Here is a 17306-nt window from a genome sequence, read left to right on the forward strand (position 1 = left end):
TTAACCTCATATTTTATTAATCAGAAACACCTTTATGATCTGATATGGGGCAAATCTAGGTTTGCGTCATTACACATGAGGATTTAAGTCTTGAGCATCTTTAATCCATGCTGTCTACCGACCTGGTGCTAGAGTTACTGTATTGAAGTCCACATTCCACATGACAGTAATCTAATGTGTTACCAGCCAAATGAGCACAAAAGGGGAAGATTTTTTGAAAAAAGAAAAAAAAACCACCAAAAAACCCCCCAAAACCATCATGAATTATCTTCTATAGCAATATTGAAAGTGCTTAGAAGCAACAGTTCATTCCTTACTCAGAAAAGCTGGAGGCTGCAAAGGTCTCCTAGATTACCATAGTAACTCAAAGAATAATTTAAATCTGCCTTTTAAAGAGTTGTAAATAATGCAAATGTAATATCAGTCACTGCTTATCGCCATTTCACATGCTGCAGAAGACAATGTAAAGAAGATTGTGGAATCACTGTTCCTCTTTTAAGGAATTCCAGTGCAATAAAGTGATGTGTCCAAATCTATCTCTTTCTCTGTTGCTTCTCTCTGGATCGATCTGATGAGAACTAAGACCCTGTAAATCAGGCTTCATCTACTTGCCTCTTTGGGAAGCTGAAGTAGTTGTAGACATTCACTTCTCTGTTTGTCCAAAAAAACCATCATTATAAAGGATGGAGAATATTAGTAAGACTGTCTCTATGAGTGTGTTTGCTGAGAGTTGAGGGATCTGCTGGAAGGAGTACAGTGCTGGTACACAGCTGCAAAATGCATGTGAGGGTCTTAGGCATTACCTGCAAGAGCGGAAACACATATGTATATGGCTGCTGCTTTCATTACTGTTAATAAGATTTTCTCTGATAATCTTTTAGGGAGGGATTTAAATACAAAGATGAAATGGTACTGATCATCTTCTACAGACAGCTATGCATAGAAAGTGACATAAAAATCCAGTCTTGTGTGTTGAAATAAAAAATACATGAGGCCAGGAAATTCCTGAAGAGCTATATAGATAGCCTTTTTTTGTCATCTAGAAAGTAGACATTATAAATAATTCAGAAGATATCTAAGGTATATGTATGAATAGGAAAGATAAGGATGAGGATTATATGGGAATTCTGAACCAATTCCCAGATGTTACTTGAATTTCATATGGTGTAGAATGATTTAATAAAATACAGGAAAGCAGTGACATGTGGCTTGGAAAAGCACATGAGTGCATGCTTTTAAGCATTAGGCCTTAGTCCCTTCCCATTTCATACCATTCCTCTCCTTTGACTGGAATCAGATGGTTCTGTATCTCCTGGGTCAACCACTCCCTGTCATGGTAGTCATAACAGAAATAAGAAAAGAGCCTTCTGAAAGTAAGTTGAAAATTATTAGCAAATTGAGTAAAGTGCTGCTTAGAAATTACTTCCTTTAGCCACCAACCTACACACATTTTCATCTCATCCAATTACTGGGGTGGCCCTCATTAGATGCAGAAGAGGAGCAGATCCAGTTTACATCCTTAAGACAGCGTGACATGTTTTGGGATCTGGACATAACTCTTTTCTTTCCAGAGCCTCTGTCATCCATATTCATCTTCCCCCTGGAGAAGCCACATTTTCTCAAAAACACCATGCTCAATGGCTCTGGATTAGTGAATTTCTTGCTAGTTTCATTGCAGGGCCTAGAAATACAGTCCTGCTTTTGCTTAGACTGCTCTTGAGCCTAGGCAGCCTGATCCACTGAGAATATATACCTGTGGTGTGTGTGCCAAGGCTGTCTGGCCATGATCCAGGCAGCCTTTATGTTTTGTCCAAGGGGGAAATGTGTTGTTGCTGCCTGTTTTTTCCCCGACATAGGGGGCACCATCTCAGGAAACCTATACATAAGGTGTCATTTGAAAACAGTATTATTTACCACGGACCTTTACTGTATTTATTACAGGCAGAATGAGAGCAGATAGGAAAATCCTCTAGTATAGAGAGATACACCTATAATTAAAAGAGAAAAAGGAAAAAAAAAAATCGGACAGACAATCTGTTAATATATATTCTTACAAAGAATTAAGTTCAGTGCAGGCATGAGTCTTTTCCTCTTTAAAGGTACAGGGACTTCATTTACTTTGTGGTACTGGTATGAAGTATATGAATGAAGGCTCCAGCAGGGGAAGCGTAAAAGAAGTAAGATGGTTTAGGATTGGTGTTAGTCTTGTGTTAAAATAGACAAGACCCATACAGGTGGGCATAGCACCAAGTTTTAGAAGAAAACATAGCTAATTCCAATCAATAACACAAATAAGAGAACTCATTTTAATGTGCTGTCTGACCTGATAGCATTATCTTAAATGAATATAATTCTTAGCCTATTAAACTTTAGTCTAACATTGTATTGAATTCATAGTACTTAAATTGCACTTTGAAGAGGCAAAGTGCTGTGAGGTATTGATCACACAGCAAAAAATATGTTATTGAGAGTTTAAAAAGACTGTAGTAGTTTTACCTGGGGGTATAAGGACTGTATCAGTCTCCCAGCTTTTGTTTTTAGAAATGAGGAACCGAAGCCCAAAATGCAGATATCCACTGAGTTAATTATTCTGTGTAATCCTCGGATTTTCCAAAATTATTAGAAAGATCAGTAACAGAAATAGATCTGCAACAACCAGTTTATATTTTTTTTCTTTATATTATCCCCTGTTTTCATATCCATTTTGCCTGGCTCATTTTTTCTACAGTACCACTCTTACTCTGTATTATAGTTCCACTGAATTAAATTTGCTTTGTGGAGAAGTCATGTGCTCCAGTAATGGTACACTTCAAGATAGATAGATAATGGTAGGTATCCAGAACCCTTAAATAGAGCTTAGCTTCATTTTAAAAGATTTTTGTGGTGGTTTTTTTGTTTGTTTGTTTTGTTTTAGTTAAGTTTAGTTGTTTTTTATTGTTTGGGTTTTTTTGTTTGTTTTTGTTTTCAAATAAAGCTCTATTTAAGGTTTTAAAATATAGAAGGTTCTAGCCTGGGTAGGCAGAGGACTTCCACTATTAAGTTCTCTTGAGTTATGTCTGTTTTTAAAAAAAGTGGGCATTGAATGAATCATAGGAGAGAAAAGCCAAAAATAAAATAATGGAGATTATACCAAATATATGTGCCTCTTCAGATTTGTAAACCAGTATAGATGGCTATTTAAGTGTAAAAGCATATGTTCAACATACTTCTCTTGCCTTTTGTACCCTACATGCTGTAAATTTGGTCCAAACAAGACAAATCACAATCAGAAATAGGATGCTGCCAAATCAGAGGTTTATTCCACATATGACACCAGTACAAGATGTAAGATCAAGTACAAGATTTTGCTGTTCAGTGCCAGAGACCCTATTAGTTCACCTACAGACACATTGTTTCTTCACAGTGCAGCCCTTGATTTATCCACAAGAGAGCTCTTATGTGAATCGTACATGAGTGGTGAATTATGTAGATGTGAAAGAATATGTATTTCAGTTTGTATTGCTGCCTCTATTGATTTGGAAATAAAACCTCTTCTTGTCTTGTGCTAATCAGTTGCTTAGTTTCAGTTCCATATTTTTCCAGGGTTACCCAACTTGATTGTCTCATCTGCAACTCAGGGCTGGGCTCTCCAAGCCTTTCCTCTCTGACTGGACCTGGTGTGTGGCCATACCCAACTCAGATGGCACAGTCAGATCTGGGGCACTCAGCATTGCCCAGTTATGAGCCTGCTTCATTGCAGTTGGAGCAATTAAATGGTACATCTTTTTAGATGGGTTTTTTATTTATTTATTTATTTATTTATTTAAAGGGATTTAAAAAAAGAGAATGGATTAGCTGCCTCTGGCTTTCAGCGCTCATGTTTCATGCCAGAATTTACATGACTGCACTCCTCATTGTGTTGCTTTCACACCTTTGTGTTTCCAGAAGCTCTCAGCTGTTTCTTCACACCACAAATAAGGATCAGGTAGCTAGCAGGGCACCTATGATTCTCAATGCATTGCATGTAGAGGGAAATGAATTATTTAAACCTTATCCATTTGCAGCAGTGCTGCATAGGTATAAAACTCTGACATAACTTCTGTGAAGTTGTGCCAGTAGCTTTAGGGATCTGTTAAGGATTCATTGAGCATATCCCTATAACAAGTCATTTGCACATTTTAAAAATCTGCTGTAGTTTATAATCCACTGGATACTTCAATGCTTTGTTCTGTATTTCAAAGGATAAATTATAAAAAGTACTTACATATATTTCTCAGGTGATTTTAAAATCAAAGTTCTTAAACAGCTATTGTTCTTAGACAGTAGGCGAAACACTGAAAGTGTGTATTAAATTGCAGAAGCCTCTGCTTCAGAAAGAAAGAAAACCTCCAAACATGTGTACTTAAATTCATCTCTATTCAGCAAACCATTTAAACATACCAAGGCTCCACTGGAACTTTGAGACATACTTAAGTGGCCTGAACTTAAACAAATGCTTAAAGTTAAGTGCTTTGTTGAAACAGAATTCAGTGATGTAATTCCCACCCCGTAAATTATTAAATAGATGTAGGTGAAGCTGTAAAGTATGAACTTTAGCAACCTTATTAATAAGCCTGAAAAAACTCCCCTGCTAGGGAAATAGCAATAGTTAAAAATCTGAATGCTATATTTTCACAGAGTTATACAATTTGGTTACATTTAGGTACAAAATGATATTTTAAAAAGCATGTGTAGAAACAGATACAAGAATAAGTTTCATATCAAACAAAAATAATAGTCTTTAAAATGCAACTTCCCTAGCAGATGAGCATCTGCAGCATTAAATTCTGCCCTGAACGGGCAGTAGGGAATAACTGGTGCAACATCTGACCTCCTGAGGCTCTGAATTTAAAGGGATATGGTCTGGATGTAGGTCCTATTTTAAAGCAGGTCTGACTGGATTATTGCTGTAGTCTCTACTAGCCTTAAAAAGCTGTGGGGTAAAATATGTGAAATATGTTCACCTATATATGAGTTGTTAAAACATTTGGATCTTACCTCATGACAAACGGTTTTATGCTAAAGCTTATGCACTACATATAAAACATCAAGACAGAATATACGTGCTATTGGTTAATTCGTCCTAGGGGAAGTTTGCTGGACAGTTTGTATGGAAAATATAAGTGACAAACTTCAAGAAGAAGGGTTATTTTCTTTCTGAAGTTTCTTAGTGCAGTACACCCTGCTCCCAAAGGGAATGACTCATTATCAGCCCTTCTGTTGACAAAGAATCGTTAATTGTTACTCTAAAATTTACTCTGTTGTTTATGTATTTCTGATTAGAATCTGATTACACTCCCTTTGCTTAAACATGTAATGCTAGCACCAATATTAATCTATGAAACTCTAAAAGATCTAATTACCTGAAGCTTAGACTAATTTTCAGCATAATGGGCAGAGAACATGGCTTTGAAGTAGGAAGTTTTAAGAGAAAATGCCAGTTGTTCAAAGATAGCCAGTTGGATATGTGGATAGCTGTGGTTTCATTAGCATGTAAAGCTTTTATGGGCAAAATGCAGCCCTGGTTAAAAAAAAAAAAAAAAAAAAAAAAAAAAAGAGAGAGAAAATAGAAAATCAATTTGTAAAGACTCAGGTGGAAAACAAAGAAACTAATGACAGGGATTAAAAGTAACAAGATTTTTAAAAAGTTACTTGATGGAGTACTGTTACTTGATGGAGTACTAGCTGGCAGTAATGCAGTAAATTTAATGCAGTAAAATTTAATGCAGTAAAAGGACACTTTTTATAAATATTAGAATGGAAAAGAAAGGAAGAATACTACATCAAGTATACGTTAAGTACAGTAAGTAAACAGTACAAGAGGTTTCTGTTTGGTATTTGGAGCAAAGGAATTATGTATGCACATAAGAGAGGCAAAAAGAACAACTAACACCTGCAAGAAAGCAAGCAGGCCAGGTTTTTTTCTAATTAAACTTCAGTCCTAACAGAGTTAGACAAGTATCTGTCTTCAGCTGCATTTTCCTAGGTCACAGGTAATTCCAGAAGACTATTGTCAAAATGGCATCCATTTTGAAAAGCTTGAAAGGACCTATTGAATAATTAATGGTGCCATTCATAATCATAGTAAAGAGATTGCTAATTTGGGATCTTATTTAAAAAAATTAGAGGTTAAAATTAAGATCAGCCAACATGGCATCCCAGAAGGCAGATCTCACTACCATCCTTTTGCTGGGGGAAGTGTCTGTGCTTCTTTGTTTGCTTTGAAAAGTTTGTAATTCTAAGTGCTGAAGATGACTGTGTTTGCATAATAGCCATTGATTTCTTCAAAGCTTTTTAGTCAATAACACAGTAACACTTTGATTTAAAAGAACTTCCATTATATGAAATTACCATTACATGGATTTAAAACTGACTCACTGGTTGATCTCCAGATGTCACTGTTAATGAAAAAACATAAACATAGAAATTTACTGGGATAAGGGATTTTTCCCAGATTGATTATTTATTTATTTATTTTGCCTACTAATTTCATAAGTGATCTAGACAACTTATAATGGTAAAGTTTGTAGATGATAGTAAATATTGGACATCATGCACTGCTTTTGCCAGTGGGGCTGAATCATCTCACTGAGAGTCACAATCCAACAAAAAGGCAAATTAAAAGGGCCAGCTATTACACATGACAATGCTACTTGTATCTACAGGGTAGGAGTCTCAGGATCAGAAATGTGAGGTTTCAGAAATGCCATGTGTGTGTGGTTTATCAAGGACTGAAGAGAATGAAAGTGACCACCAGGTATAGCAAAAGAGAGTGCTCACGGCTGACTTTTCAACTTGAACATCAAAGGTGCAACACTATCCAATGGCTGGAAATGTGAAGTTGGCTAAAATCAAACTTGAAATGAGAGATAGTGTGCCAGCAGCAAATATAACTGCCAGAGTAGGTTACTGGGAAAGGTGGAGGACTCACACTTACTAAGTGGGTGCAAACCTAACCAGAATTCTTCTCCACATATATAGTTCAGCCTGGTTTCAGGATGCATAGTGATAGTGCTGCATGTTTCTTTTGGTTGAGGACTCTGTGAGGTGATACACATAGAAGTAAACCACATAGGGTAAGAGCATAGGCTCAGCATTGGGAATTTGCATTGGTCCATACTGTTTAAAGACTACCTAACACATGGTATGGTTACTTGCCAGCTAACATGCTTTCAGACAATACTGCACATGCAAATAAACACCATCATCCCCTAAGCTCAGGGAATAAATAACACCTCTGCAGTCCTGCTGGAGGATATGAGCCCTGTATTACACTGAGCATGTTCATTACATTTGCAGCTCTTCATTAAGACAATGAATGTATTAAAATCTTATATATCTGGACTTCAGCTGCTTGCCTGTCACAGTAAGGAAAGGCTCCTCTCTAATGCACAATAGCCCAACTGTATTTTGTGGCTAGAGGGTTATCTGCCTCTGACACACTGGAAACGAATCTGTCCTAGAGCTGGAATATTAGTGGGAAACCCGTTTCTATTCTGAGATCATATGGAGAACCCTTCTTCTCAGATACTTGTCTGCTATGGCTTTTTCGTACAGCAAAGAAAGTAACAAAGCATTCACCAAATTTATAAATAGGAAAGAATTTGCTTCCAAGTTAGGGGAATCTTACCTTTCTCTGGAATGTGGGTTTTCTCTTGGGATCATCTGAAGATATGGCAACACTGCAGATTAAAGAAGAAGCCAGCCCTTGGTCAACCTTAGTTTCTCCCGTTATTTGAGCATAACACACAAAGCTGAGTCTGCTGTAGAACAAGATGACTTCTCCTGTGACTGCTGAAGATGAATAACAAAATCATTGGACTGGCTCTCTGTGTCTTGAGAAAATTTAATAGTACATGGCATGTGGTGTCTGTAATCTGTTCATGCACTTAAGTGTTGAAATCACAAAGGCCTGTGAAACTTCCTAATACATGAAGGTATTTGAAGTATTCTTTCCAAAAAGTAACCTGAACAGATGAGGTGGGTGCCCCAATCATTACATGACAAATTTAATGTTCCATACATGAAAAAAGGCATTATAAAACTTGTACAAAAGCAGCAGCTTGCAGACTTCTTTTCCTTGGGTGATTGCATTTCACAAACTTTGGGTGAATTGTTTATGGAAACCTGATGCTCCAACATCAAATAATAAGCAATTTGTTCAATTAACTTGCATTAATTTTTAGGTTAAGTTTCATGTGTTCTCTCCTTACTATAAAAAAGAGGAACAAAAAGAACGAGTTATAGCACTGTCTGTGAATCTTAATGGCCTCTGTTTGTACATGTAGGTGCCCACATGCAGAATAATTTCATACTCAGATGAATCATTCTGGGGTGTTTGTGATTTTTTTTTTTTTTTTTTAAAGAGATGAGTTAAAAGAACTGGTGGAACTGACTTGATTGCCTTTGAAACAATAATTAAATTTCAGCTTGTGTAGACAAGCAGAGCTTCAGTGAAAGCATACAAACTTTGCCTAGCTGCAGAATGTGGTCTTTTGTAAAGTTTCTTTTTACTGGTAGCCTTGAAAATTAAAGGGAAAAGAGAATTCATGCCTGAACTTCAACATTTGCCATGATCCCAAACAGGTCCCTGGATTTTCTTGGGACATGCTATAATTCAATTAAAAGCAGGGTTTATTCCAATAAGGGCTCAAGTTCACACTCAAGTCCATTCGTCTTCCCTTGTATGAAATTCCCAGACTGATCTGAGGGTCCAGAGAAAGGCGCTGCGCAGTGTACTGCTTGCATGTCAAATTCCTAGCGTCACGAATGGATCGAATTCCTGGAATCCCGATGTTTGAAAATTCACCTGTGGAGACACATGAGGGCACCACTGAGCGAGGGATGGCTGCTGGTGGAGAAATGATACCCACACGCACCTCCTGCAGGCTACCTGGGTTGACGCTCCTGGACTCCAGGCAAGGGACAGGGCTGGTGACTCAGGGCAAGCCCTCCAGGTGCAGGTGATGCACCAGGGGAGTGCGGGGTGGAGACCTGAAGAATGGGCTCTGTTAAGGTTTGATAGATCGGCTTGAAGTGCACTCAAAATTTCTGAGTAGCATTTTGGGAAATAGGGATGGTCATATCCATACACCTTGTTTTAATAGCAAGATACCTTCAGCCTTTATGGTATGTTCTTAGTGAAAAGTAATAATACAAATAAGACAAAAACCTCCTGCAAACAGTAAAGAGTTAATGGTATTTAGTTTTTGTCTTGCTTTCTCATAAATTTCTAGGATGCACCTTTCAAAGTAGGATAATATTGACCAAGCCTCATTAAACTGATTTAGAAATTATTTTTTAAAAGAAAAGCACAGAATTAATGATCCATGTTCTAATATCAACAGGCTGCTTCAGAATGTACCTTGATAAACTATTGCTACCAAAATAATACTCTCCATTGATGGAGAGTATCCAAAATGAGCAAGATGAGGGCAAATGCTGGGCAGACACTTAGGAAGGCATGAAATTCATACAGGTAACAGCTGGCAAAGAAAGGGTGCTGTTGGTACTGACCCCCTACTCAAGGAATCAACATGTGGTTGCCATTGCATGAACATGAACAGCCCCAACTCCCTCAGCCTGTCTTCATAGCAGAGGTGCTCCAGCCCTCGGATCATCTTCATGGCCCTTCTCTGGACCCTATGAACTTCACTTGAGGCTTTTAAAAGCAAGGTTTAAAAAAAAAAGCAAAAACATGATGAATTTGACCTGAAATATTTGTAATCCTGCTTAATGTGAGTAGATGCTTACTAGAAGGCCTCAGGAGATCCTGCATTTTATGATATCAGCTGTGTACTCAAGTCTTATCGATGGAACATCTTGTCGAGGCTTTTTGCATATTTAACATCTTTTTCAGTTCTACCTTCTTTCATTTAATGAAGATAAAAAAACAATAAGCCAGCAAATTTTTTTACAGTCTCACTAATTTTCCTTCACAGAACTGCCATTCATGAAGACCAAAACTGTATGGACGAAGGGATGGAATGGGTAGGGATGTTGCTGCTGCTGCTTCTGGTTGCCTGGGGACTATCAACTTCAGCCATGGATTAAGCTGGAGCAGAAGCAGCAGATTTTTTTTTTCTAGGATCTTTTTTCCCTCTTTTCAAAGCCATGCCCTCCTTCTACCCACTGGGAAAGTGTCCTTATTGTACCTGGTGGCAACCTCAGCTAGCCTCTGTCTGGGTTTTGTTATTTATTCCATTTATTATATTTCCTTTTCAAAGTAGAGCAATATTACCATACATTTTCTCATTGGTTATAGTAAAACACATTTGTCCATGGGGTCACCTTGGACAAACTTGTTAGAACTGGTTTCTCATTAGCCTTAAAATATTAATTAAAAAAAAAAAAGGGGGGGGAAAAAGAAAAAAAGGGGAAAAAAGCCAGAGGATAGAAGGATTTTCTTCTTGTCTCTTTTTCAGCCTCTGATCCTTAAAGGAGGTGGTTTAGTTGAAAGGCCCCCTCTCTTTCTCAAACCTAACACATTTTCCAGTACCAGAAATCTGAAAGTTACTGATTCTTGCAGGAGACTCCAGGGACAGGCTAAAGGAATGGAGTTGGAATTGGAGTGCAGATACTTTCTGATTTATTCCCTCCCCCCTTATCCTCTTCACGTTGTGATGCTGCAGCAGTTTAGATCCATATAGGGTGGAGAAGCCGTGGCCCCACTCCGGGCCATGCCTGATCATCTCCTCCTTGCCTGGCCTTCTGGAGAGCCTGCTCAGGGGTCTAAACCGCCTGGAAACCGATTGTGGAGCCTGGCGAGGCTTCAGCCCTCCCAGCACACAGAGCTGGGAGGCGTCAGCTCAGATCATGGGGGGCGAGGGGAACAGACAGCCCAGGTCGGCACTGCCCGCAGGGTTCTCCTGAACCCCACTTTTCGCTTCACCCCGCAGAGCACAAGCGCACTCGGACGCGCTGGAAGCAAACCCGGAATCGCAGCCAGAATTGCAGCTCCTCTCTCCCCCTCTCTGGCTGGGGATATTTTCGTGGGTTTTAGGGAAAGGTGCCCACGCGAGCTCCAGGGAGAGAGGCTTGCAGCAGGAGGGGGCGAGGGGCCCTGCGCTGGCTGCTGCAGGCCAGCGGAGAGAGCTTTTTCGCCTGTGAACAACCCATGAGGGGCCGAGAAACTTGTTTACCCGTTCGGGTCAAAATCTGGAAAGAAGGAGCTCTGGGAGCCAAGCGCTGCGTTTGATGTCCTGCACAGAACCGCCCACAGTCACGGTGACGCCCCATGGCTCCAGCGATACCAAGGAAGCGGAACAACCCGCCTCAAACCCCGTATTTCGGCCCCTTCGAGGCCCCCCCTTCCTCCGCCGCCGCACCCCTTCTTTGGCGGAGGAAACGCTCGGGGCTGTCCCCGGGGCCAGGCCCCGCCGCGGTGCGGGCTGCGGGGGCGGTGCGGGGGGGCGGTGCGGCTGCGGGGGCGGTGCGGGGGGCGGTGCGGACTGCCGGGGCGGTGCGGCTGCGGGGGCGGTGCGGGGGGCGGTGCGGACTGCCGGGGCGGTGCGGCTGCGGGGGCGGTGCGGGAGGCGGTGCGGACGGCCGGGGCGGCGCGGGCTGCGGAGGGCAGTGCGGAGGGCGGTGCGGACGGCGGGCGGGCCCGGCCTGGCCCTGCCCCGGGGCGGTGCGGTGCGGCACGGCGTTCGGCCCCGGCAGGGAGGGGCCCGACCGCCCCTACGCGAGCAGCAGCCGCCGCCGTCGCGGCGGGAGAGGTGACAAGTCGCTGCGCGGAGCCGCCTCCGCACGGGTGGCAGAAGCGGGTGCCCCCCCCCTCCCCCTCCCGCCAGGTCCCCCGCCACTCTTCGCGCCAAGGTAAGGCAGCCGCCCGTCCTAGCCCTGCGGGGCCGCGGCGGAGGGACCGCGGGTCTAGCGGCTGGGGCACACGGAGGCGCCGCGGGGCCGGGCCGGGTCGGGCCGGGCTGCGGGGGGACCTTGCGGGTGCGCGGCGGCGGGAGTTTCGTTTCCCCGCCGCCCGGGGGAGGAGTCGCGGCGGCGGTGCCGGCGTTCCCGGGGCAGCCTCTCTTCGCGGGGAGCGGTCGCCGCGGCGCGCCCGGCCGAGCCGCTCTCCGGCCCGCTGCACCTGAGCGGGCTGTCCCCTCCTCCTGCCGCTGCTGCCCCCCGAGCCCGGCGCTTGTTGGGGTGCCCGTGCTGCCGCCGCTCGGCTCCCTGGGGGGAGCCGCCGTGGTGCGGGACGGGGCAGGCTTTGGGGCGGCGGGTGCTGCGGCTCGCCCGATGCCTCGGGCTGGGCGGCGACGGATGGTTTTTGTTAGCTCGGCGTCGGGCAGGGCGAGCTTGCGGGCAGCAGCGGCGAGCGGGAGTCGAGAAGTTTTTTTGTTACTTCTTGGAAGGGCGAGGGGAACGGGCCGCCCGGCGGGTCCCTCCCCGTCGCGTCCCCCGCGCCGCCCCCCGCGCCCCCCGGCTCCTCGCCGCCCGCCGGGGTGAGGGTGACGGGAGGGGAAGAAACCGTCAGAAATTAAAATGTTTTCCTTACTGCTGGCTTTGTGAAGAAGCCCCGCGTAGTTTATTCCCTGTCTGCGCATATGCGTGTATTTGTGTATACGTGCGGGTTTTTTTTTTGATCTGTGAGAGCGTTGCCTGTAGGCTTCTGTGTGCCGATGTTTTGTTTTCTGTTTCTTTTTAGGAGTATTTGCGTTTCTGCTGGGAGGGGAGCAGACAGCAGGAGTGTTGCTGAGTATGTATTTTAACAGTAGCAGGGAGCAGCTTGTGTGCCTTTGATTTAGCTGCAGAGGATATCCATGTGGGATTAATATACTTAAGCGATCGTGTCACGCTGACGTATCATGTTCAGACTCGTAGATTTTTAAAGCAGTGTGGACTTGTAGGCAGTAGCGGAAGTACCATTAATTTTAAACGTGTGGCTGGGCCTGGTGCCTATGATTTCAACGTGGTATTCTTACCTGGGTAAATAGGCATTGATTTAGCCATCTGTCGTGCCTTCCCCTTCGTGTGTGCACGTACCACGCTGCACAGGTGAAAAAGGTACCTGTAGCAGGCTTTAGGGCCAAGTACGTCCTGAAGCTTTTGTGAGAAACGCTCGAATGTTACTGCCAAGGACTGCCAGAAAGCTTCTTTCGTATGGTTTTTGAACATGCTTTTTTTAAAAAACAAAAGTTGTAGCAGCGTCAGAGATCCCTGTTTGTACCTTGTGTTTGGCCGTGCTGCGATCTGCATACATCCAGCACAGCGGATACTGCCACTGGGAAGCATGGAACTCTTCCTGCTGTGGACAAGGGCCTTTTCTGTAGTGTCAACTTTCTATGCTTTTAGAGGGTGTATGAAGCCCACGTTTCACCCTGTGGTTTCTCCCTCCTGAGGTAGAGTGGTCAGAGGGTGCCGGCTGCTGGTGCTTGTTCAAGGGCTTGGCAACAGAACTTCTGGAGCTCTGAGCTGGGGTATGCCAGTCTGGAGCACTTGCTATAGTTCCTGGTGTGTATGCAGTGGCTCATCTACATGCAAGTGAATTTTGGAATAGCAGTGGACTAACAGGGGTGATTGGCACCCATGGAAGAGTCTGTCTGTCCAAGGTAGCTGGCAGGAGAGTGGCTATACAGCAGTGTTTGGCTATAGCCAAAGAGATGGGCTGTTCTGTTGTGGTATCCCGGCTGTCTCCTCAGTAGTGGTACTTCTTTGTTGTGCAGGTTGGTGGGTGGATGACATGACGTGTGTCACCTCAACATACTTTCCCTCTGAAGCTTATCTGCTTTATCATTTACGGCCTTTTCTCTCTGAAGAAATGGCCTCTTTTCAGACATGAACAGACCTGCCAAAACCTCAAATCTTTGGCATTGGTATGTTTGGGATTTTGTGTCTGAAATCTTCATTTGAGCATCATTTTCTTAAAGTTGGCTTTTATAGAATAACAGTTGTCATAAGATTAAAAATAAAGCCTACTTGCTGCTAACACTCAGTGGGTGAAATTTTCATCTCTTCTACTGCAGCTGCTCTGTAGTTTCTCTGCTGGCTGTAGAGCCTCTAGAATTATAGTGTGCAGTACTAAATAGACTACTTTTTCTACTAACCTAGAGATTCAAAATTGTGGTATACCTACTGTAGCAAAAGTGTTATGTGAACCCTGGCACGTGACTGCCATTTTGGAAACCTTCTTAGTCTTACTTTTTCTTAGGTTAAAAGCTTGGCTACAAGACACTGGAAAAAGTTGTGTTAAAAATCTATGGCAGGAAGAAATAAAAGTGTATTAAATTGGTATTCCTGTTGCTGTAGTGTTAGATAGTTTTGCATCCTCTAAGTAACTCGTGGAATCTCAGCAACACTGCATGATTATTTTACTCCTTAGGCTGCTGAGTAAAATTGTACAGCTTAATTTATTTAGGTTTGGCATGCTATCACTGAAGCTCATGCCCATGCTAGGTGAATGAATGGTCTGCTTGTTTATATTGCCTTTTTTCCTCCCATATTTAATGGGCCCTCATAGGTCTTATTGTGGTTCTACTGGAAGGTTTCAGAATTTGGTCCAACCTGCCAATAAAAACAGAAGTAAAGAGCCATGAAACATATTAAACCTGTTATTGAAGAAGGTATTTTCATACTGCCAGTTATCAGATAGAAATCTCACTTCAGATGGCTCCAGCCAGTCCTACAATCACATTTACTGCTCTTCTATAACATTTTTTTCTGGCAGTTTATTGCTAGCTGTCTGGAGCTGAAGTACTCAGGACAGATGTGAACAGCTACCTTCATCTTTCAAGAATTACAAAGTAACCCAATTGACTTCCAGTTCTCTCTGTATCTTTCTTCATGTCCATCTAGCATAATACAGATTCTTTCTGTCTACTTACTACTCCTTTCCAGATGTCTTTTGCTGTTCAAATCTTTGCTGGATCACTTTTTCCCAGATGAATTATTATTCATTTTCTCAGAGACATCCAAGAAATAAAATGCCTGATGGAATTTTCTTTCCCTCCCTTACCTTTCTTCAGTATTCTTCCATGTTCATTTGGAACTTTATGTAAGTAGAGCTAGTTAGAAAGTGCTCATTAAAATGTCATTGAAGTGAAAAGGAAGAATGTTAATCAGAAATGCTTTTCAGCTTCGAGTTACTCATTTTTGGTGAATAAACCTTTAAAAACAAAACAAAAAAATTCTGCATTTCCTCCTGCTGATATATACTGTGCTTTTTGATGTCTTGATTGTTGTGGTTGAATTATTTGTGGTAACTGGGTTTGACACAAATCAATTCCCTTCTGGCTTCAGAGAAACACAATAACGAAAAACCCAACTAAATTTGCGATCAAAATGCAGCAGGTATGGCTCGATCTACTACAGGTATGAAGGAAGAGTAGATTTCTTCAAAGAACTGAGAGTGTTGAATGACGCAACAGTTTATCCTGACTTGCAGCTGCACATTGACATTTTTGGCTCATGCTGGATGACTGACAAAAATTATAGTTGGGGACCATTCCTCTGCAGTGCCTGAGGTGACCCCTTTGCTGTTGAGAGCTGGGGCCCCAGACTGCGAGTAGTTGTTTGAGCACTGTGAGGATGCAACCCAGAAGATGGACGGGTGGTGATGATACATAGCTCTGTTAATGGGGAGGACATAGCATATTCTGAAGTGGTCAGATTTCCTAGGCTGGAAGGCTTCATCACCTGCCTGTGGTGTTCTGGAGATACACGTCACTCTTTGCCTAGGTAGAGCTGAAGCAGTAACACTGTCATTGCGTAATGTTTCAGTATGAAAGTATAATGTCAGTGTAAAGTCCAGAAATACTTCTGACCAATGACCAGTTGGGATCATGTATCTTAAAGCAACAAAACCTGTCTGTGGCTGCAAGCTCTTGACAGTGTTTTCCTCTGCTCAGGACCAAATTCCAGATTTAGGTTTGATTTCAGCTACTCCTCCTTGATGCGGTGGTGCTGCAGCTCTTTTTGCTGAAGGATAAATAGATCTGTTGTGTCTCCACACTGAGAGAATTTGAGACTGTCTGATGTTAGAAAGCAGCGTAGAGGGAATTGAGATTTATAGGTCTCTACAGGGAAGGGCTCGAGGGGAGCAGCTTCCCACTGCTACTGGATTGTACTGCTGCTTATTTCCCCATTGCTCCTGGTTTATCCAGGAAGACCTCAGACTATTCAACATATTTTTGTGGTCCCTCATGGGGTGTCCCCACGGCCCTGATAGTATCAAAGAGGAGGTCTGGAAGGTTGCATTTACAGGTTTTGGGGAAAAAAAATAAAATCTATTTTAAGGTACAGGGATGTCTAAATGTACTCAACTTGGGTTTTGTAAGCTGGGTGTTGTTGCATTCTTCTGAATTGAGAGGGCTTTCCAAGTGCGCAAGGTTTTAATGAAGTGGAACTTTGCAGTGCTCTGTGTCTATATGGAGGTTATAAGCTCTGAGCCTTGAAGGCCTCAGCATAGGCTCTGATGTGTTTGCCGTTCTCAAATCTGGAATTTCTGCCCTATATGTGTATATGGTGAGATGTGCAAACACCAAGGTGATTTTGAGGTGTGTTACCAGAGCAGTGGTTGTTAGGAGCTGATTGTGTTTTTGATTGTTGTTAGGGGTACCAATTAGTGGCTTCCTGAGCCCTCAAGGCCCTTGCACTGCTGGCTGTTGGTGCTTTGGAGAAGACTGTGGAGTTTCTCAGCCTTTGCTCTGCTGAGGCTTTCTCTGGTTCCTGGGTAACTGGACTTCCTTTCACTTGCTTGAATGAGGTGAAACTTTTTCCAAAACCGCAATACTGTTGTGATATCCTTAATCTTCAACTTTTTGGTCACAGGTCAGGTCCAAAATGCAACCAACTCCACAGATTGGACCACAGGTGACCTGTAGGGGTGCCAAGGGAACTATGACGAAACTGGCTTTTCATACAAAACATGAAAAAATGAGTTCAGAGATTTCTGCATGTTTAGTCTTGTCAGTATGTTTGTTGAAATTCCCAAAATGTGTTAATCTAGGACATTTTGCTACCTTCCATTGAAAGATACTAGTGTTAGTTAGCTTTGCTAAAGCCATTTATTTATTGTAGTCTTTGCTTGAGTAAATCTTAGCTTTAGCCTTTCAGATTAATGACATCTAATAAAGATGCTTTACTAGAGACACTTTAGATTTCATGCTTGCAGACCACGTGAACCAAGTGCTTCCTGCCTGTATTTGACTCAGTATCGTGAGGAGGGAGGGGGAAAATAAGGGATTTAGATCTCATCCAAACAGCTCCGGGTGATGCAATGCATATCAGGTATTGCACTCTTGGGATTATGGATTGCCTGTTGGCAGTTGGAGTTAGGTCTTATGTTACTC

The 17306-nt window shown here is 42.7% G+C and overlaps 1 protein-coding gene across 11 annotated transcripts in view; it reads left to right on the forward strand.

Moving 5' to 3' along the window:
- The first annotated feature begins 11672 nt into the window (after positions 1-11672).
- MBNL2 (muscleblind like splicing regulator 2) overlaps positions 11673-17306 on the forward strand; it is a 109915-nt gene continuing 104281 nt past the window's right edge. For 3 of the 11 annotated variants that reach the window (XM_051608336.1, XM_051608339.1, XM_051608338.1), the window contains exons 1-2: positions 11679-11835; positions 12665-12715. The gene's annotated coding sequence lies outside the window, so the exon portion shown is untranslated. Of the gene's footprint in view, positions 11836-12664; positions 12716-17306 lie in introns of all 11 variants that reach the window. The other 8 variants (XM_051608330.1, XM_051608337.1, XM_051608341.1 and 5 more) reach the window with 6 other exon arrangements.

This window comes from Apus apus, chromosome 1 (assembly GCF_020740795.1).
Source record: "Apus apus isolate bApuApu2 chromosome 1, bApuApu2.pri.cur, whole genome shotgun sequence".
NCBI classification, from domain to species: Eukaryota; Metazoa; Chordata; class Aves; order Apodiformes; family Apodidae; genus Apus; species Apus apus.